Source organism: Coenobita brevimanus, chromosome 91 (genome assembly GCF_032717465.1).
Source record: "Coenobita brevimanus isolate Jiangsu-jjx chromosome 91, ASM3271746v2, whole genome shotgun sequence".
Classification (NCBI taxonomy): Eukaryota; Metazoa; Arthropoda; class Malacostraca; order Decapoda; family Coenobitidae; genus Coenobita; species Coenobita brevimanus.
The window spans coordinates 5375613-5398006 of NC_137044.1; positions in this window are offsets into that span (position 1 = coordinate 5375613).

Consider the following 22394-nt stretch of genomic DNA (forward strand, 5'->3'; position numbering starts at 1 on the left):
CATTATCTCGAACCTCGCAAGCGTAAAAATGGAACAAGTATACATTTACTTTGAAGAAATTAACAAAAAAAATCAAACGAAGCAACAGTCGTTCTAAATTCCAGAAGGTATGTCGGAAGGTCTTTATAAAGGGACTTCAACACATTTAATAATAAAGAGCTGAAATCAATGTCTCTAACCTTTCAAAACCAACGGCGTCAAAATCCAGAATGGGCTTGCTTAATCAATAAAAACTTAAATAAAATGAGCTGCACTCTTGTTTCACTAGTTAAGAACCCTAGGAGTGAAAAATCCTAACATCTTCGCACACATATTGAAGAAATATTACTCTGAACAGCAGCCGAAGCAAGAGACATTCTCATTCTTCCGGGGTGTGGCGGAACGTTTTTCTATATGTATTTCTCAAATGAAAAGTTGCAGTCAAGAATTATTTACACAATCTTGAGCTGTTAAAACCTGATGATACCGTATAATATTATTAAATTACAAAAAATATAAAATGAGGTACATACTTCAATCGATTAATCAGAACTCCATTTATAGTTTGAGTACGATAATAAAATGGCAAACGAAAGAAAGGTGTTCAAAAATCAAGAAGGTAATACTGGGATGTCTTCATAAGGGGCACCAGCGGGAAGACACGCGGCTGCTGTCCGTCGCCCAGCCTATGTCATTAAGAGGGGGCCAGACAGGGCGAACGATGCCTTGATGACCCGTGACTAAACCACCACACCACCAACACTCTCAGGCCACTAAACCCGACGGACGGAGGGTTCGGGAAGTTCGTGGAAAAGCACAATAAAAGGCATGGTAAAAAAAAAAAATACGAAAATACGAAAAAGAGGTACAATTTTTTCCTCTCTCCTCATACTCTCAGGGATAATTAACCCCTTTTGACCGAAGACGTATTCTGTACTGACTTGAATTCGCTGGACTTCTGGAGTGAATTCCCGACTTAAGGATTAAATTTCTGTCAACTATCTACAGAGTCCAACTACAAGGGCATCAGAGAGAGGACGGTGTGTCGTGGGATCAAGGAACGTTACTGGATTGGGACAGATATGCCTGGGGAGTAGAGGTTATCCCCCAGCAGAATGCAACGTCAGGCAATAAAAAGATAGACAGAGGTCGAGGACTGACAGAAAATAAGCACTTCGTGATAACCTTTTTATCTGAACAGCACCTCACTTGCCTCACCTCACTTGCCTCACTTCACTAACCTCACCAGTCGCACTCTCAGCAGGCATAATACAGCACAGTCAGAAGTCACTGTGTTGTAAGGGATTGTAAAACACCTTGCACTCCTATTCGTAACGCCACCACTTCTCACCCTACTACGCTTCGCTCACACACATACCTCACACTGTCATACTTAATACTACCACACCTCACACTCTCACACTTCCACACCACAGCCCCCGTGTCACACTACCATAATTCACACTTCCATACCCCAACTCCCACAATCCACACTACACTTCACTTACCTCATCTTGCACAACATACACCGCTAAATTTCACACAAACCTTAAATCACCAGATTTCACATTACCACTTCTGACGCACCATACTCGTACACTGTCACTCCTCACACTGCCACACCACACTGTCTTGTCTCAAACCCACGCCTTACAACCCCGTATCTCCCGTTTCTTGCTACAGGGAGACTTTCCTAACATCTGTAAAACCTGCTTAACATAATACCTGCTTCTTTACACCCATACCTTATTCTTCACACCCTTGCCTTACAAAGTTTATCCCACATGACAAAATGATTCTTAGTTTCGGCTTCAACTCCCAGGATCTGTCTTATCGCTGGCTGTCTCATCCCATATCAGCTTCACATGTCAAGCCATTCTTTCACATCCCTCTTCCTGTACTCTCACCCCGTCATATCACCTCATGTTCCTAACATGCCAGTTCTTACATCTCACTAATCCCATAACATTCTTATTCTCTTAAACTTATTAATATTCAATTAAAGTGCAATAATTTAACTCGCATTTTTCACGCCTTCGGCTCTAGGACATCGTTTCATTCTGTTTTGACTAATGTTCAATGATTTCAGCTCGAGAGACCCCTCGAGTTGAAATGTTGCGAGAGACAAACACAGCTATCGTCACCGTCCTCCATTATTCTGTATCACTCACTCCTCATCCATTCTCAGTCCATATCATTAACACATCATTCTCCACCTCCCCTACATTCATAACTCATCCATTCTTACCACACAGTTCACACCTTACACGTACCTCATCTCGTCTTCCTCACACCTCACTTCCCACACTTCATCTCACTCACCTCCTTTCCCTCAAATATCTCCCTTGCATCTCACTTCCCTCATACATCTCCCTCATATGTCACCTCCCTCATGACTCTGCTTCCTCACACTTTACCTCTGTCACACCCTCCGTTCAAGCTACAAACCTCACTGACTAAGCATGAGCATAACAATCCTAAAACCTATAATTTCATGCACAATATATGTTCATCTTTCGTGTCTCTAAACCTCACACCACCTCTTACCACTCCCTAACAGCGCTTCCTTTCAAACTGCCATTTTTCTCGTTTCCATTGTCACCAATCAATCCAAACTGCTTCCCCTCAAATTGCCTTAAAATTGCACTCATTGCTCTTTCCATAGTCCTATTTAACCACCCCAAAGAATACTTCCCTCAATATACCCTCCTTTTTCTCTCTCCATCCCACTTAAAACTCTCAATAAATGCTTCCCTTTAAGTGCACTCATTCCTGTCTTTATATCCCACTTAAAAATCTTGAATGATCCTTCCCTCCACCTTACCCAACGTCCTGTCGTCATATCCTGCTTATAACTCCAATAATACTTCCCCTCATATAGCACTCTTCTCTAACTTCTAAACCCCTCCTGGAAATCCAAAAGTATTTTTCCCCCATGTTGTACTCATATATACTTACATCAAATTACTTAACCTAAAACTGCTCAATTTTGTGTCTTCATAATTTTCTTCTAACCAATCCAAACCACTTCTCCTCAAACTGCCCACTTTCCTGTCTTTATACACCACTTACCACCCTCCAAACTGGCAACTTTCCTGTCGTCACATCCACTTACCAACCTCCCCCAAACACTTCCCGTCAAACAGCCATCCTCCCTGTCTCCATATATCTCGCATTCCTTTGAGTCCAACTATATGGCACCCGGGCTCTATCTGCGGCTTGATCTCAACTGGGGTGCCAAATAAGGTTGATGATGATGATGGCTGGGTGGTGTGGCGGTGCGGGCGCTGTTGTGGTGGCGGTGCTGAGTGAGGTGGGGAGGGGGGCACTGGTCTTGGATTTGTGCTATATTCTCTCTTTCTCTCTCTCATTATTTTACAAGTCTCCTTTTCGCCTATATATATATATTTATTTTCCAGAAACCTTTATTAACTTTCCCATAAAATTTTTCTTTACTCCCTTTTCTTTCCTTACTTCATTTTCTTCCTTCAATAATTTACCCGTACTTGCGTTTTTTTCCTTTTTTATTGTTTATCGAATATTTCGAGTAAAAAAAAGAACGCTCAAAGGCACGTACTGCAAATCCAAGGATCACCGATGTAAACACCTGTATATAATTCAGGAAAACGATAATAAATACCGAATCCAACGAGTCTGTCTTCAGTATCCAAAGGTCCATCGTCATGACAATGATGGCACTAGGCACGCCAGTACCACTAATTGGTTATTTACATTGTATCTATGTTGCCAGATTTTAAACTGGATCTTTTCCATGCCAATGAATTTTAAGTAGGCAGTGTGGAATCTCACTTTATTAGTTTTAGTTTCTTACTTAAAATATACGCTACTTATTCTTACCGACTTTATAATCAACATTAAAATTCATGCCCAGAGTGCGTTGAACATCAGGGAAAGGTAGGTTCGGCGACCTTTGTCTTTTTTTCCATGTTAGTGAAGCTTCGCTAGCTCTTTTTTCCCCGTACGAACATCCTTGACATAATGTGACAAAACTGGAGATATCACACACGTGATGCATGAAAAATCATTAACGGGGTTGTTTAATTACCTCATGTGGGCGTATACTGAAGTTAGATGAAATTCCTCTAAAAAGTCTTACTCTCTCCTTCCGAGCACTGCAGGATGTACTAATATTCCTCTGAACCATACATACCGTACATACTTCTGTGTGTTGTTGTTTCAGTGAAAATTTTAATTTCCTTCGCTTCAAGAAGTGCGTTGTGCAAAAGTAGCAAAGTTACAGGCAGGAGCAGCATGCAAGGTGAAGATTTGGCTTCCAGGCAAGCCTGACCCTTCCATCACGACTCTCGCTCGCCAGCTCTTAATATAGCGCAGCAAGTGAAATAAGACAGGCAAGTGAGCCGGAACTGACACATCTGAATGGATTTCATATTTATGGTTCCATCAGTGGATGAGTTCCCTGTCCCCGCTGAATTAGTTACGATTTTCATCGCCATTGTCCTCAGTTTCCGTGGAAGTTTAAGATTACGTGCATTCGCAAACGCAAGGGAAAGCGAATAAGGTCAAGCAAATTGACCAGCACTTACCAAAACACAATCTGTCTGTCTGTCTATCTGTCTGTCTGTCTGTCTGTCTGTCTCTCTCTCTCTCTCACTTTTTATCAGGAGATCTGGTTCCCCTGGCCCATGTCGGGGGATAACACCGTCACCGGTGACATGGGATCTCCATATCCTTATCGCTCTAGGTGGACGAAAAACCTACACGATCTTCTCAACACCCGATTCAAATTATTAATAAATCTTGCGTCCAGAAACAGGAATCCGGGAGAACTGGGCGGCCAACTATAAGAAAAAAAAGTAGAATATATATTTTAATAATAATTTTCACGATGCTTCACAGGCACTATTTGATAAACCCGTCTGAACCCATGGATATTACAATCTGTCTGACGAGCACTGGAGCGTGGTGGTGAAGGTTGGTGGGGGGGGGGGGGATGGTGAAGAATTTGCCGGGAAACGCTGCTTTCTCGCCACTTATGGTCCGTGGAAGTGAAGAAAATTTCGAGATCTTTAAATAATGGGAAATACAAAACAGATGAGAATTCACCCCCACCCCATACACAAACACACACATACACACCCCCATGCGCACTCGCAGAAACTCGTCTATACATTGATATTGCTCGTGTAAGTATGAATGCATGTATAAATATAAATAAATAAATATATATACAAATATATACATATATATTTAAAGTAACTGACAGATTTGTCATTCATTATATATATATATATATATATATATATATATATATATATATATATATATATATATATATATATATATATATATATATACACAACATGCAATATACACAAACACCAACATTCTCCAATACATACAAATTTCCTGATGTTAACTTTAGGGATTATTGGAATTAACAAATTGCCTTGCGTAGTGTTGGCAGTAGTACTGAGTAGTGTCCAGTGATAACAAGTCGACGTAGCCTAGTTATCAGTGTTTTTATGCTGGGTCTCGACATTGGTTACGTCAGAGAAATGCTGTGTTTCACCAAGATGAAAATGCCCATCCTCACAACGCAGTATACATCGCTCCCCAGTTAAATGTCCTGCGTTCATTGCTGTGTTAAAAAAGAAAGAAAAAAAAAAAAGAGAAAGGAAAGGAAATCAGAGGCAAGTGACCTCTTTAAAACTCCTCTAAGCATCTGAGGTCAAGGGAGATATCTTCAACCGGTAGTTGATTGTCAGCGCCTTCACACCGATATTTTACTCTATCCTTGCTACCTCTAGATAATGACATTTAGTTTACAAGAGACTGTTCAAATCAGAGAGGTCACATACAGCCTTGAGTATCCACGTCAGTACGAGATTTCTCCTTATTGCATAGAGTCATCTGGAACAAGCAGGAATAAACTTAAAAAAAAAAAAAAATCGCCGGATAAGACAATATGACTCTCTCTCTCTCTCTCTCTCTCTCTCTCCACCACGCCCCTGGTCGTGTGGATACATATACTTGTGATTTATATTTACCCAACACACTCAGGAGCGAAATCATTTGCAACACCATCATCATCAGCGAGAACGAGCTTAAAAAATTGAGAGCTTGGCCAAATAAGGGTCTGGAGCCTGTATTCATGAATGTTCTTGGGCATACGTTGTTGGCAGGAGTTTGTTTAATTTCTTTTCTTTTCATATTTCTTTACTAATTTTTCTTTTTCTTTTGTTTTTTCTTTTCTTTTTTACTCTTGCATTGCTATCAAACATTTCAAAACCAATCAAGAGTAAATTTTTTAGTGAAAAAATACGAAAAGAGATATTACTTCCGAAATAAACTGAATATTTTTGAGGACATGTCTAACATAAAATTTTGAGGCTGGCTTTGGCGAGAAGCATCACTCGAAATAAATTCTGACCAATTGTGACAATACTGAAAATGAAACGTATCGCCAGAACAGGAAATCAGGTGGTCGTGTGGAATGCCGTGTTAAATCTGCCATCCATTTTACTTACATTACGGTGATATCCAATGAACAATTTAATTTACTACATGAGGCTAAATTTAATCGTAGAAGCCGACACGCTGTATGTGATTTAAATATGCAAAATTCAATATAATGTCAATATTAGTCAGAACACCTTGGGAGCAACCCTGACTAATACTGATCAAGATTCGCTTTCGTAATAAGTTTCGGTGCTGGCGAAAACGGCATCAGCCCGACAGTCATGATGCGTTATCAAGATCAGTAGAAATGTCTCGACTTTTAATGTTGCGAAAATCCGCCTCTGCTGAGATACTTCCTGAATTCTTTCCCAGCTCTTGAGGTGGCGCAAGTAATTTGTACCCGACAGACTTACGGACCTGCCTGACACCATCAGCCCTTCAATACCAGGAGGCATTTTACATATTACTCTTCCTATAGCCAGCATTACGGTGATCAGTTCGCGCGTGTCAGGCAATGCGAGGGTGCCAAGTCTAGGGCTTGAAGCCTTAGCCTTGGCAGACATTAAAAGTGAGTGTTGGTATTATGTCCATTAAAATAACTGCATATGTTGGTTCATATCGACGACATAAACAGATTCTGAAACAGATTAACAACCCATCTACTTTCACGCGTATTCTCACTTCGCCAGCGTGGGGAAAAGTTACTTTTTGCAATCTCTCTCTCCGATGAAAAGATGAAGTTCGTAGTAGACCTCTTCTAAATAGTTACAATCTCGATAACACATGACGATTTTATTTTGTTCTGGAAAGACTTTTTGAACTGCCAGAGTTAGATACATCCATCATGGATCCCGTCACTACGAGAGGTCCCCCAAGATGAGAAAAAAAAAAAAAATCGTCCAGCGATGACAGCAGTAAACCAAAAAGGATGCCATATTGCTGAAAGAAGTAACACCTTTAGCGAGCGAATTTCCCCCCTGAGCTTCATAAAAAACGCCAGAGAAACTCGCCGCAGCCAAAAGAGGTAAACACATCACGGCACCACCGGCAGTCCCACATGTCCATCCTCCTCCTCGCAATATGCCTCACAGTTATAAAGAGTAGGGGATAATTAATACAATGGCTCGTAAGCAAACCCCATCTCTAAAATATAATAAGTATAAAAGAGAAGGGCATTTTAACAGTCTTTAATGACAAAGAAACTATAAATTTTGCATTACCACGATAACGCAAAGAAATACAACATTCTCACTGTGCCCCGTTGACCAGGACTAAAAATCTTTAGCGACTACGAAGACAGCAATATATGGATTAAACAATTGCACTGACATTTCCCCCCCCAAAAAAAAAGAAAAAAAAAATCTAGGCTATTCCAAAGACAGTAAAATATATTGCTTATGAATAATGCTATGAAACCTGGCTCGCACATTATCAAAAATTCTGAGCTATTAAGAAGACAACACAAGACTTAGTTAACAGACAGAGGAACAGTAAACTTGACACACATATAAAAAAAGTAAAAAAGGAAAAAGTCAGCTATTACAAACAAACAGCAAGATATAGCTTCTGGATGATGATATAAAACCTTGCACCCATATTATAAAAAAAAAAAAAAAAAAAAAAATCAAGTATTTACGAAGACAGCACCAGATACAGCCTACTGATAAAGACATGAATCCTGGCACCTACATGTTAAAAAATTCCAAGCTATTACGAAGCAAAACACACACACACACACACACACACACACACACACACACACACACACACACACACACACACACACACAGGCACACACATCACGGGGGGGAAAAAAAGCTATTACCAACAAACCACAAGACATAGCCTATGGATAGAACAAAAACGCAAAAAAAAAAAAATGCATTATCAAAAATTCCCAGCTATTACGAAGACAGCGTAAGATACATGGGAACAAAAAAGAACCACTGGCACTCACATTAGCGTCCATCACCCAGAAACGAGATTTTGCCCCGCCACAAGAACAGGAAGACGACAGAAGCGACGCACAGTGGCTGGCGATGTAATGACCCACTTGAAGACACATTTATAAACTCTCCTATACTTGACTTGTGAATAATATTAGCTGTATATACGCTTGCCTTCAATTATACATCGACCAAGCGTTTTATAACAAGAGTGAAAATTAAGGTGATAAAATTCGGAAAAAGCAAAGGATCTGTGGCCATAGTTAACTTAAATGAAGACTTACTTATCCTGTGAACTGGATTAGGATACTTTATAAATTCGGGCTCTGGCTTAGACGGACCGCCTGGCCCGAGGTGTGAGCTCATTCGTTACCGCGTCGTGAGCCTCGCCAATCTGCTCAGGGCTCCTCCCTAGGGCGCGTCCTAGCCCCTAATGTGCTTCTTGTCTACTCGCGAAAACACAGATTGTGGTGGAGAGGGACGCCTTCTCGTAGGGGCACCGATATAACCAAACGGCTCCTCTGCCAGGTTTTACAAACGTCTCTCAACTCCTTCCTACCTCCGAAAGGAGATAGGCGGACTGCCGAAGACGGGCAGTTTCATCCTGCAGTCCACCAGGTACACGTTCCAGATGAACCTACTACTACTACTACTACTAGTACTACCACTACTACTACTACTGCACAGCTGCTGCTGCTGTTACTTCTACTACTACTACTATTACTAGTACTACTACTACTAACCCCTTTCAGTATGTGACGAATATTGTTATTTTACTCTTACCACCTCCTGAAGATGTTATTCAATTTCGTCGTGGGACTCGCCAATCTGCTAGGGGGTGGTTCCCTCAGGCATGTCTCAGCATTTAATGTTTTTTTGTCTGCATGCGAAAACTCGAATTAACGCCTTTACTACGACGGCGTAATATTTTAGCTTAATTTTTTTGTATCTCCCGAGAACTTTATAAAACTCTGGAATAATGTCTAAAAGTACAGGGGTTTAGGAAGGCTGTATCAAGCTTCTCCAGTTCGAAAATAATCTCTAAAGGTAATTAAAGCAGTCGAGATACCCTAATTATAATAATAATAAAATACTACTACTAATACCACTACTACTACTACTACTACTACTAATAATAATAATAATAACACCGGTAATGATATTAATATTAAAATAATAATAATAATAGAAATAATAATAATAATAATAATAATAATAATAATAATAAATAATAATAATAATAATAATAATAATAATAATGAAAACATTGAACTGAAGGGTCTAATCCGGGTCGCCATAAATTATTAACAAGACAACTCATAAATTACTTGTCCACTGATACAGGTGTACTGAACCCATTATTCTCCACTGTGTAATCAATTTAATTCAGGTAATGAGTTGACCTGTCTGACATACACCTGTGCATTATGTTCAACATGCAAGATCAAGGCCCGTGCTCTCGTCGTGTAAGGACACTCCCTATCAGCTACTCCTTAGCGACTTATTTTCCATACTGCATATTAACATCCTCTTTTTTTTGCTTTTTATATCTTATTAATGTCGATATAGATTGCATGAATAACAAAGGAGAATATAGTAACGGTGAAGAATCAGAAATAAACCGCTAAGGAAGAGGTGATATTAAGTCTCCTAACCGCACGACACTACGATGTACCAAGTGGGAGAGTACATGAGGGAGGTGGATTCGTTCATAGGTTCGCTGCTGAGAAGGGACAGACAAATTTTAATATACAGTATTTTTAAGACATTCCCAGAGAATGTGGGTTAACGGGTCTTATGTAGAAATATATTGTGTCGGCAAATTGCGCCCCAGTAAAAACTCAGCTGGCAGTATCTGTTGTGTTGCGGGGACGGCTTAGTGTGTATATGGGGGCGTGGGTGAGGAAGTGGGTGTAGGAAATGAAAAGATGATGTACAATAGACACCGATAATGCAAACTGAGCCATGCCCGCAACACACAAAATCTTGCCAGACAGTGTGGAAATGTTATATATGGGCTGCCCTGTATACCTGCATGGATTAGGACCATCGCAGTCTCCTGTGCCAAGAATAATACGAGGCTTAAAATCGTATTCTGAGTGGTTTTGGAGATTTTCGCAGCACCTCCTTTGCAGTGATTTATTCTGCTCATTACAACAGCTCATGATCCACTTTTATGCCGCTGCTGCAAATTATGTCGATATTAGAGCGACATAAATAGCACGAGAGAGTTGAAGTGCTGTATGCAAAATTATAAGAGAGAGAGAGAGAGAGAGAGAGAGGGGGGGGGAAGAAATATTTACCAGTGTCAGTATTTATACCATTCCACTGCACTAAAGCAATCCCCTCTCACCACCACAATTACAAGTACCAATTCAGTCAGCAGTAAAGGCTCCCACCGCTGCATGATAACCACTTTTCAAAGGCAGCAGCAGAGGGAAACGGCGGGCAGCAGGAGGAGGGGGAGGGTCAAAGCAGGAAGGGGGGAAGCAGCAGGAGTACAAACAGAGCTGTAGTTGAAGGAAAGGGGTGGCAGCAGGAAGGGGTGGCAGTAACAGTAGGAGGTGAGAGCAGGAGGGAGGTGGCAACAGCAGGAGGGGCGGCACCTGGAAGAGGACTACAGCAGGAGGATAGGGGATGGTAGTGGCAGTAGGGGGGTGAAGCAGCAGGAGGGGGTGAAGCAGCAGGAGGGGGTGACAATAACAGGAGAGAGAGCAGCAGTAGGAGGGGGGGGATCAACAGCAGGAAGGGGGTGGCAGCAGAGAAGGGAGCAGTAGCAGGAGTGGAGGGGCGGCCGGAGGGGAGACTATAATTAAAGAACAGAGATCGTATTTATAATGGATCCTAAGCAATTGCTGCGGTAGGCAAAGGTCCATGGATGTTACACTATCATAAATTATCGTACTTTATCATAATTTTTCACCTAATTATTCACCCATGTTTAGTTATGAGGTGTTTGGTAGCTGCACGAGTTACGATAAGGTTAAAAGAAACGATCTTAAGCACAAACTGAACTTAAAAAGAGTTTATACATATGGCTTGACTCCCAGGCGCTTCTGAACACACAACGTGGGACGCGTCTAGATACCTCTCACCTCCGAAAATTGCCATAATCATTTTGTTTTCACCTGTCAGTTCTGGGCCACTCCCAGAGCTTCAATTCCATGTCGAGATTGCATGAAATTGATGAACCTCAGCTATGACGTAGTAATGAGTCTCTTCCATTAACAGTCAATTAAATCCCCAAATTCTAACCACACATGCCCATCAACTGAGCTGAAACGGGATTAGGGATCTACGTCAGGTCAGAGAAATGTATTATAGGAAGGAATCATCTACCAAGCGTTAAAATTGTAAGTGTTAAACAGCAGTACCCTAACTGTTCATAACTCTGTGGAAAATTATCGTCTAGAAATCTGTAGGTAATCAATAGTTAACAGACTCTTCAACTCAGCCTACCAGGGTTTGTTAGCACACCAGAAAAATACAATTACTTCTCGCAGCAGAAAATAACCAGTAAAATATAACCCGCCATGTAGTTAAGTCCACCTCGTTGGAGTTAAATACTAGGACTGTTATATACAATAACTTTCACAACACACACACACACACACACACACACACACAGGAAATACTTCACCTGGTGGCTCTAAGTGGCTCTAAGTATGCGACACGGCAGGGGGCGCGACACTAAATATTTCAGCCCATACCAGCACCTCAATTAAGCGTCACATAAAACATAGCAGTAGTCTCGGTGATTAAATTCCCCAGCTAAGTTTGATGGCTCTCCACGTCATTCAGAAGGGAAGCTAATGGGGTGAGAGGCACGTAGCTAGTCTAGTAGCAAATATGGCTAGATAATTACACTGCTCTGATCAATCTCTCCCGCTCTAATTACACTGTCCTGTTGAATCTCTAGCTCTTATTATATTAATCTGTGTAATGTCTCTCCACGTCCTGCACTGCTCAGTTCAGTCTCTCTCGCACTTTTTACAATGCTCTGTTCAGTCTCTCTCGCACTTAATACACTGTTCTGTTAAATCTCTCTCGCACTTATTGCACTGCTCTTTTCTGTCTCTCTTGCGTTTAATTGCCTCTGATGGTGGAACAATCTTAACAGTCAAGATTAGTGGAAACCGGCGACAGTGTCAATCAGTTGACAAATAAGGAACTAAATAAAAGGACATAAGAGAGAGTTGATATAACTTGAGGGACAACACACCGGTATATTCTTTTTAATATAAGAAGGCCTAAAATTATCATCTCTCCATCTTGAATCCTGAGTGGGTAAGAACAGAATAACACTTGAATATAATGTTAGTCAAGAAGTATTGCGGAAAGGATGTATGTTTTCGGCCTCTGAGAAACGTGAAATAAACTGCAAAAGGACGGAATATTTGGATAAGTTTGTGTGAAAGAGCTATACAGTAGTTAGGAAGCTACAAACTCTTGATAACGAATAATAACGCATGAATAACCTGATGACTGGACATGACCGGATGAATAAATGCATAGATGATTACACGATTGCGCATATATCTGGACACAGGAATGAATGAGGATGAGGCGGGAAATCGAAGAAGAATGTTTATAAAGGATCTCAACCGATATTTACGATAAGCAAGTGTCCATAGAGGATGATCTTTTTCAGTGGCCATTTTATTTTATCGTTTATTCACCTTAGTTTGGTCCATACACGAAATCCGAAATGACTGTGGTTTGTAATTTAAGACTCTCGACGACTCATTCTCTCTCTCTCTCTCTCTCTCTCTGCATCACCTCATCAGCACAGCATGAAGGACGGTCTATCGAACTGGTATCTGGCGGTAATTAACCCCATAAATGCGAGATACCATTCCTTAGTTAATAAAAAAAAAATCCTTTGACGAGAGAGAGAGAGAGAGAGAGAGAGAGAGAGAGAGAGAGAGAGAGGAGATTAATAGTTCTCAAAGGGCTAATGGTGATTAAGGTAGTTCTCAAAGGGCTAATGGTGATTAAGGTAACTCATTCAGTATATGAGGCCATCCTAAGCTCAACAAAATGTGGACATATAAATGAAAAAAAAAGTAATAAAAAAGAGTATTATTTCGAAAATATTATTGATGACTGCTTAACCCCTTCTGTGTGAAAGACCACTCGAATTAAAGCATTACTTGGGAGCAAAAATAAATAAATAAATAAATAATGATAAATAACTAGTCATGAAGTTGATAATACAACAGTGAACTACTTTAATAATGCCTAAGAAATAAAATAAGCGTAGGAGCACTGACTTCGCTAGAATAGGCTGATAAGTATAGCATATATCCGTTATGTCTGAGCTTTTCACCGCGAAGGTGCCGTATTTTAGTTGATTCTTGCTTCCTTATGATTTTCAAGTTAAGAAAGAACTCTCGTACTGAAAGGTTTATTGAACTATATACATCTAGCCTTTCCAGTTCTAAAAGTCTGTAACCAAAAAAAATCGTCTGGAGAAAGCAATACGGTATTAAAATTACTGAAAAGTCAAAGGTAAAGAAACCCCACGTGCTCAGGCACTATGATTTCACTCGGAGAATAATCTTTTAAAGGCCAATTAGTTTTTACTGAATCTGTTCCGCTGCCAGTAATAAAGTTTCTGGCAAATTAAAGAACTTTTATTTAATTTCCATGCTTGCCAGAGTATGCATAAATTCTACCCAGCTCTTTATGCTGTTCGTCAGGCCATTATACCAACAAAAGAATCTGTATGTATTCTGCATTGTTCCTCAGGTCAATATGGGAACACGGGAGATTCTTTGTATCTTCGCGTTATAGTGTGTTTGGTCAAGAAGCAGGCACAGGAGTCTGTATATTCTGCGTCGGGTCGAGACGTAGACACAGGAGTCTCTGTACGTTGTTCCTGAAGTCAAAGTAAGCGAACAAGAGTCTACATATTCCGCTTTGATATAAGGTCTAAAATACAAGAATAGGGGTTTACATATCCCACTTTGTTAATGAGGCCAAAATATGAGAATGAGAGTTTACATATTTCTCTTTGTTCATCATCCTAAAAATACTCGCACGTGAAAAACAGCCTACATATTTCCCTTTGTTCATCAGGCCAAAATACGCGAACAAGAGTTAACGTATTCTGCTGTGTTCACGAGACCAAAAATACGAGAACAAGAGTCTCCATAAATTCCGTGTTGCTGGTCGGGGCGCAAGATACGAACACAATGTATTCACGACTCACGCGCTACCCCGGGCATGACTCGAGCCTGGGACGGTATAAAGTAAAGCCCAATTCCGCAGCATCACGTTAGCTTTTGTCCCACCCCGAGAGATAAGGGGGTCGGAGGGGGCCCTGAATACACCTCGCCGAAGCAGGTAATGGCCCGGCTTCTGTTCTAGCGTGGGAAGCCGTGTAATCATATAATTAAACGTCAGGCTTTCCAGATATGCCAACATCACGAGGGTTGGAGAGCGGAGATTCGCAAAATAACTTCAGGTACTTTTTCCCCCTCCTAACTACTATTAATTTTACGCAGGGAGAACAGGAGACATTCGCCATTACTTACACTTCCTGGAACTTTTTTTTTTTTTCTCGTATCAGGCATTTTTATTTTGTTTTAAGATACTGGCGGATTCTGCAATCATCTCTCTATGTACTTCCGAGGGGCTGAGAGTCGCAAAATAACTACCAGTACTAATATTTTTCCTTCTCCTGGATAATGTGCTTTTCGCAAGTAGAACATAAAGAACGGGAAGACTATTCTCATCTTTTTTTTTAATGCCTGCAAAAGAAACTTACCGAACTGAAAGAGTATTTGTCATCTACGTCCTGATGCCAAGAGTGAAAAAAATGAAAATACAGGCGGATGCACTCTCCTTTCCGTGCACTTCCTGTAGACACAAACCTTGGCTACGAAAAGAATTTCTTTTATCCACTTCAAGGTGCCAAGGTGGGAACATGAGGGACAGATGGTTTCTCTACTCGCTTTTCCTTGTCTTTGCAGCAGAAAAAAATTTTTTGCTATGAGAGGGAACTGATTAGAAGTCTGAATTTACGTCCTGATGCCGAAGGTGGGCACTCGAGAGATGTTCTCGGGGAGTATTTATAATTGAGCGTATCCAAGTTTTGCAATAAGCGAGTTTTTATAAATGGAAATTATCGAAAACCATTGTGTGTGTGTGTGTGTGTGTGTGCTATATATATATAGTACATATTATATATATATATATATATATATATATATATATATATATATATATATATATATATATATAGTACATATTATATATATATATATATATATATATATATATATATATACTCTGGTTGTGAAGTGTATAAGAATTTTGTGAAACAAAAAAAAAATCAAACAAAAAACAAACAAACACACAAAAAAAAAAGGTCAGTCAGTCTTACCCACAACTTAATGTTCAAGAAAGACTGCATCTCGGCCATGGTAATGGTCGGGTTAAGGGATGACAGTGGCCGAGAGAGGCAACTCCTATGAGTGGCTTCCTTGGGTCTCAAAACTCAATCCACTGGGAGGGGCAGGATGGTGGGGGCTGGAAAGTGGAAGGTGATAACTGGAATATGGGTTGGCAGGTGGGGCTGGAAGGACGAGCTGAAAGGTGAAGTTGGCAGGTGAGGTTTGAAGCTGGGGTGGACGGTGGACCTGGAAGGTGGAGTTGGCAGACGAGGTAGGAAAGTTGATTGGAATGTCAATTGGATGGTTAGTTGGAAGTTGGGGCTGCAAAGTTCAGTTGGAAGGTGAGACTGGAAACCGGGGACAAGAAGGATCTGCAAGTGGAGGCTGGAAGATGAAGAAGGAAGGTAGGGGTAGGAGGCTGGCGATGGAGAAGATGATTAGAAGATGGAGGCAGGAAGATGGGGTTAGAGTATGATGTATACTGGAAGGGAGGGGCGGGAAGGGAGGCATCAACGTGGAAGGGGTGGGGGGACGTGCAGGAAAAGGGGGACTGGGACGTAGTCAGTTACCCTGGCCTAAGAAGTCAATTCCCTGCAAAGAGGTGCCAATCATCTTCGCAGGGCGTGATATAACCTCTGATTCAATTACCTTGGTATATCGCTAAAAAGTAAAAATATAATCGCGCTAATATAATTTCACGGCAATTAGCTTTCGGTATGAACCACAAAAAATAAGCCAAAGTATCTGACCGGCAGTTCTCTCTTGTTTCGGATAAATATCTTTGTGACCTAAAATTAACACAACCGGGATAATTGTACGGCACTTAACTTTTACTGTGAAGCAATAGAAAATACATCAAGAAACTAACATAGTATTCATCTTGTTCTGCAGATACTTTTAATGTAAACTACACTGTATCCTAAAAAAAAAAAAAAAATCAACCATCATTTTACGGTGATTAGATCTCAAGTCTAACCAATAAAAAATGCGACACGATATTTTTTCGGCAATTCTAACCTGCTGCAGAAATACTCACTATCAGTTAAAATACACACGTTACGCTAACATAAAAAATATTTACACGAGAGCGATTTCACGGGTATAAGGTTTCACTATGAACTTTAAAATACACAGATATAATTCTCGTCAATTCTCTCACGTGTTTAAGTATTTGCCTGTAAATTAAAACAAACATTACAAGGAAGCAAGTTTAGATTTTTTTTTTTGTTTTTTTTGCTCCGCTGGTATTTCATTACTGACCAGAAAAGCTAATTACACCAAACCATTAAGCCTGTAATTATTTTCAGACCCCCAAAACAGGAGAATAAGAACAAGCGTTAAAGGTCACAGCCAATAAATGAAAGTTGCAAGAAAAAAATCGATTAATAAGAAAACGCTTAACTGGTCCACGGTGCAACTAGCAAAACTTTCTTTACTGACCTTTCCAGAGTAGCGACGACATTTTTATTTTATTCCTGCTTCCCCCAGACATATTAAATCCTCTATGGAGAGATTTTTCGTACAGGGGATTAGAGCTAGACTTTATTATTTTTTTTTCACTACTATGGTCAGTTAGCTTTTACCTGACGGAAGTGGGTTACTCCTGTGGCTTGAATACTATGTTATGGTTATAGAAACAGTTGTTAGTCTTAGTTACTAGTTAAAACAATCCTCGATTCTAACTACACTTGACCATCAATCGAGTTCAGAGAGGTTAGGAATATTTGTTAGGATTGAACACAGACGCTGTAGATGTCTTTCCTGAACTGAATACAATCGCCTGACGGAGCAAGGGATGGTACCGTAATAAATAAATGTAAACAGAGAGAGAGAGAGAGAGAGAGAGAGAGAGAGAGAGAGACAGACAGACAGACAGACGCTATCGTTATTAACTCTTTCAATTCAATGAAGCACATTTAAGTTATTTTTCCTATCTATATACCTGTATGAGTTTATTCCGCTTGGGAAAGACTTTTGGAACTGCAAGGGTTCAATATAGCCTTAACTATCCCATTCAGTAGGCTACTAGTTTGCCAAATTACATCGAATAATCTGTGTAGTAGCCATAATAAAAGAGAGGGAAAAAAAAAAAATTGGACTGATGGAGTTAAAAAGATTAATGATGAATGCTACTCATCCCTTTACTATGGACGGCCTCCCTTAACTAATTAAATATCTCCTGTCAGAAGAAAAAATAACTTAGTTAAGTTGCAATCGTACTGAAGGGGTAAAAGGATGACCTCTTAGTGACTTCCCAAGCTTCTGTAGGGCAATGAAAGTGGCGGCAGGTTTCACTGCCTTATAAGCCAACAACAGCAACACAAACTGATTCGCTTTACAGCAGATCTAATACGAACGCTTCATGATATTAGTAAGAGATAACGTTGAGGGTTTAATTATTTTAACTACTTGGGTCTGCGAGGTGGATCCCTGAATTTCTAAAGATGACAATTAAATGACTGTACAGCGTCATTTGATAATGTATTTTTCTATTTTATCCTTGCTCTCTCCAGGCGATTCTGTTCAGCTACGGAGAGTGCCACAATAATGAGCGGGTTAATAAAGGCTTGAAAAGTGTCCCCGAAGCGGAATCAAAACTGACAGGAATGGCAACTTTCTTATGAGGATGTCACCATACTAGGGGGGAAAGGGGGTTAACAACAAAATTAATTTTTGCTATGTCCTAATCTTTTCCTAAAATACGAACCGCAATAACTGATTTTACATCCAGCTTCCCAACTGTACTGCTGGATGACCTGTGACAAGGAAGAAACAAACTTTGTCCAACAGTCTAACCTGCTCGAAAATCACGATGAGACAATGGACGCACAGCCCAATTTTCTTGACCACCCTGTTGACCGTTCTCACACTTCTGTGCTTCCTACGCTTATTTCAGAATCTCTAGATAATGATGATGATGATGATGATGATCTGGGTCTGGTATTTTCATCTGGATATCACAGTTCATCGTCATGGTTCTTTTATTCAAGTTTCGCCGTTGGACAGTACAGTATACACATTTCCTCCCTCCCCCTCTCTCCCTCCTCCTGGTGTAATTCCCACGTTCCCTAGTATTATTAAAACGATAACGCTGTCGGCTCAATTACGCTGTATATCAGCGTCTGGAATGTTCACCTGGGAGCCATAACGTTTAGTCAAGGCTCTCTTCTTTTCATTTTCAACATCGTCTTAGTTTTCCCTTCATAACTTTTTTTCTCTCCTTTTCCCCCTTCCTAGTTAGAGAGAAGCGCCCTTGGCACATATTTATAAAAGGTTTCAATGACTCTTCAGGATGTATAATTCTCTATAAGTTAACTGCTATCACAGATCATTTAATTTTTCGTATTCTGTCACTTGAACACTCACTATGGTTCGGTCGTGAAGTATTTGTAAATCGTCACTGTACTATTAATTCTGGTTTGACTGTAAAGGGTGTGAAAACTGTAACGGTAAAGACAAACGTGCCTACATTCAATCTTATACATAACTTATACTTGGGAGACTTTGTAAACACAGGTCCCTGAGGTGAAGTGTCTGTAATTCGGCACTTAATTATTCATTTTGGTTTGAGTGTAAAGTGTATAATGGATGTTATAATGGATGTATTAGTAAAGACAAACATAAAGCAATCTTATACACAACTTAAGCTTGTGAGACTTTACAAATACGGAGCCTTGACGTTTATCTCGACCCACCGAAGCTGATGGAGTCGTGGGCCCCGCTTCTCTCCCGCCGGCGTCATTTCTCCAGCCGAGTGGAAAAGCCAATTACCATAACGGCGGGGCTGGGGAGCTGGAGGAGGCCTTAGAGTGGACAAAAAATGCCAACACCGACATTTTGGTCCAAGTACAAGCCATCTACTCTGGGTCTTCGCTTCATGTTAGGCAATTTTAGCATTAGGATTAGACTGTAAATCGTCGGAAATGCGAGATCAGACAGTTTACGCAGGCTCTTCCACTAAAATTTAATGACAGCCTATATTCACCCTGGACATAGACCTAAAGGACTGAACATAAACAGCATGAAGAGGAATAGAAAATGAAAATAAAAGATATAAATGGAAAACATAAGAAAATTGCCTTACTTTTTTCTAGGAACACACCATCGGCTGCTATTGACACATCTCACTTGAAGGGGGACATTGCGGGAAGGACTGGTATATATACATTTATCCACCTGCACTTATTTTATCTTTATAATTTTCGTAATATCTGAATTATACTTGATATAGATTTGATGGTAAGATATAATATTCACTTAAATAGTATATTATCTGCCTGATCCCATTCAATTCTGAGTACAAAAGTGTAGTCTCACCTTTTGTTTGGGAGTGCAGTTTCATGAAACTTTTCCACGCACACACACACACACACACACACACACACACACACACACACACACACACACACACACGCACGCACACTTAACCCTAAGCTTGAGAAAATTTAATATGTGTGTGATAAGGAGTTTTTAATCCCGTCGTTAACGCAGCCTTGGTTATGGACGCATTTCTATGTCTTATTTTCCCCAATGAAGCGATTTCATTCGGCGACAGTAATCAGTCAAAGGATGAAGGTTATATTAGGAGGTCACTCTTAAGCTGCATAAATTCGACAGGCTGTAGCAATAATAGAATAAATATGGTGTCCTCATACTGAAAGAGTACGGGAAATTGTTCCTAGCTGTTTCACTGTCGTATAAGTAATTATATATTTCAAGCCAACCATAGTGTCCCTTTTAACTCGGCGGAGAGACTCAAATGCGGCGTTCATTCGGGAACGAATCCTCCTCTGTCTTCCCTGCACCTCTGCCACAGAGAATCGGTTTATTTCGAGGGATCTCCCTGCAGGTGAGGTTGCTCGCTTGCGATTGATGGGTCTGCTCGGCCAGATAAACCAGAGTTAATCAACAACAACAACTTCACTTAAACCAAATTATTTTTTTTTTTCTACAATGGGAAATTCTTATTGGTTACCTAACGTTTGACAGGGAAATATTTAACATTTTTCTATATTCGCAATGTTTTAATCAACGTGGAAAAATCAGTCACCACGAAAGTGGTTTAAGACTAAGTTAATCTTTGTGCTGCGAATCATGTACATACCGTAACTATCTTTGCTCCCTGTACACCATTTTATGTATCCCATAGAAATCTTTCGCAACCAAAGCGTTACCGGGAAAAACTGTATTATTCCTATTAGTGCTATAGACGCATTTTGTTATTTTATTTTCCTTACCGTCACAAGGTTTAATATATGGTAGTTGAGGGAAATTCTTATTAATCAAGAGGTAGGTTAAAATATATAATTTACAGCTCTTTACTGCCCTCGATGCTCTTCGTTCTTTTCTCGTTGTCAGATTTTAAAAACTGAAAAAAAATCTTACCATTCGAGTGGTTCGTACCAAAGTATGATTAGTGTTTCCTCGTTTCATAATGCCTTGGTTCCTACAGCCTTATTCCTTCCAGTCTCTGTGCATCTGGATCCAAAATGTCGGTGATGTGAGTGTACAAGCGTGTGTAGCCTGGGTAGGGTTGAGAGGTGAGGTGCTCCCCCCACCCCACTTTACCCACTCTATTCTCGCCCACTGTGTGTTTTGGCCACGCCTGCTGGTCACGCTCGCTCACCCGCCCACTCACCCATCCAAACGCCTTCCCACTTACTTTCCCACCACCCACACACTCCCATATCCACTCATCCTCATTTCACTCACCCACACAAGCACCTACAGAACCATTTTCCCACCACCCTCTCAACCACCCACCTACCTACCCGTCAACCCACAAACCCATTTTCCCACCACCCACTCACCACCAAATCCACCCATCCACTGTCTCTACAATCCACGCTTCCTCCCATTTTCCAGCCTAGTTGACTATTTTCCGGGCCAACTCATTTTTTTTTTTCAACTCCTATCCACACTTGCCAACCACACTAATTTCCTCATTTACCCACCACCCATTCTCTCGCTCTACCCATCCACCCTCTCATACCTCAACTCACTTCTTAACCCTCTGCCTACTTTCAATCTGCTCTCCCATCCTTCCACCCACCCACTCTCTCTCATACCCCATACTCCCTCTCTTTCGCCTACCCACTCTCTCTCTTCCTCCACCCATCCTCACATTCCGTCCACACCCCATCCATATCTTACTGTTGCTCTCTCTCTCTCTCTCTCTCTCTTTCTCAGTGCCTCTCTTTCCACCCCACGTCCCGCCCTCGTAACTCGCCATCTCCGTCACCATCAGCATCACCCCTGCCCGAGTTGTAGGCTGCCCGGCTGTCTCGCATTTACCCCGGCACATGTCCCCCCAGGTACCGCTTCGACACCTGCCCCGGCGCTAACGAACCCCAATAACGACGTACTGGCCGGCAGACCCAATACGTCAAGTTATATTGTCCGTGGCGGGAGGTGCAACGATGGGTGAATGAGAATGTACTAAGATGAGAATTAACACACGGAGTCGAAAAAAAGAATGCAGGAACTTGAGAAACAGAATGAAATTAATGCGATCTAATACGTCATGTTATTATATTCCCAGGCATTAAGTATGAGGGTGGACGAATATGGGCTGTGTAAAATGAAAGTTAATGCCCTAAGATGAAAACGAGCGCATTCAGGCCAAAGA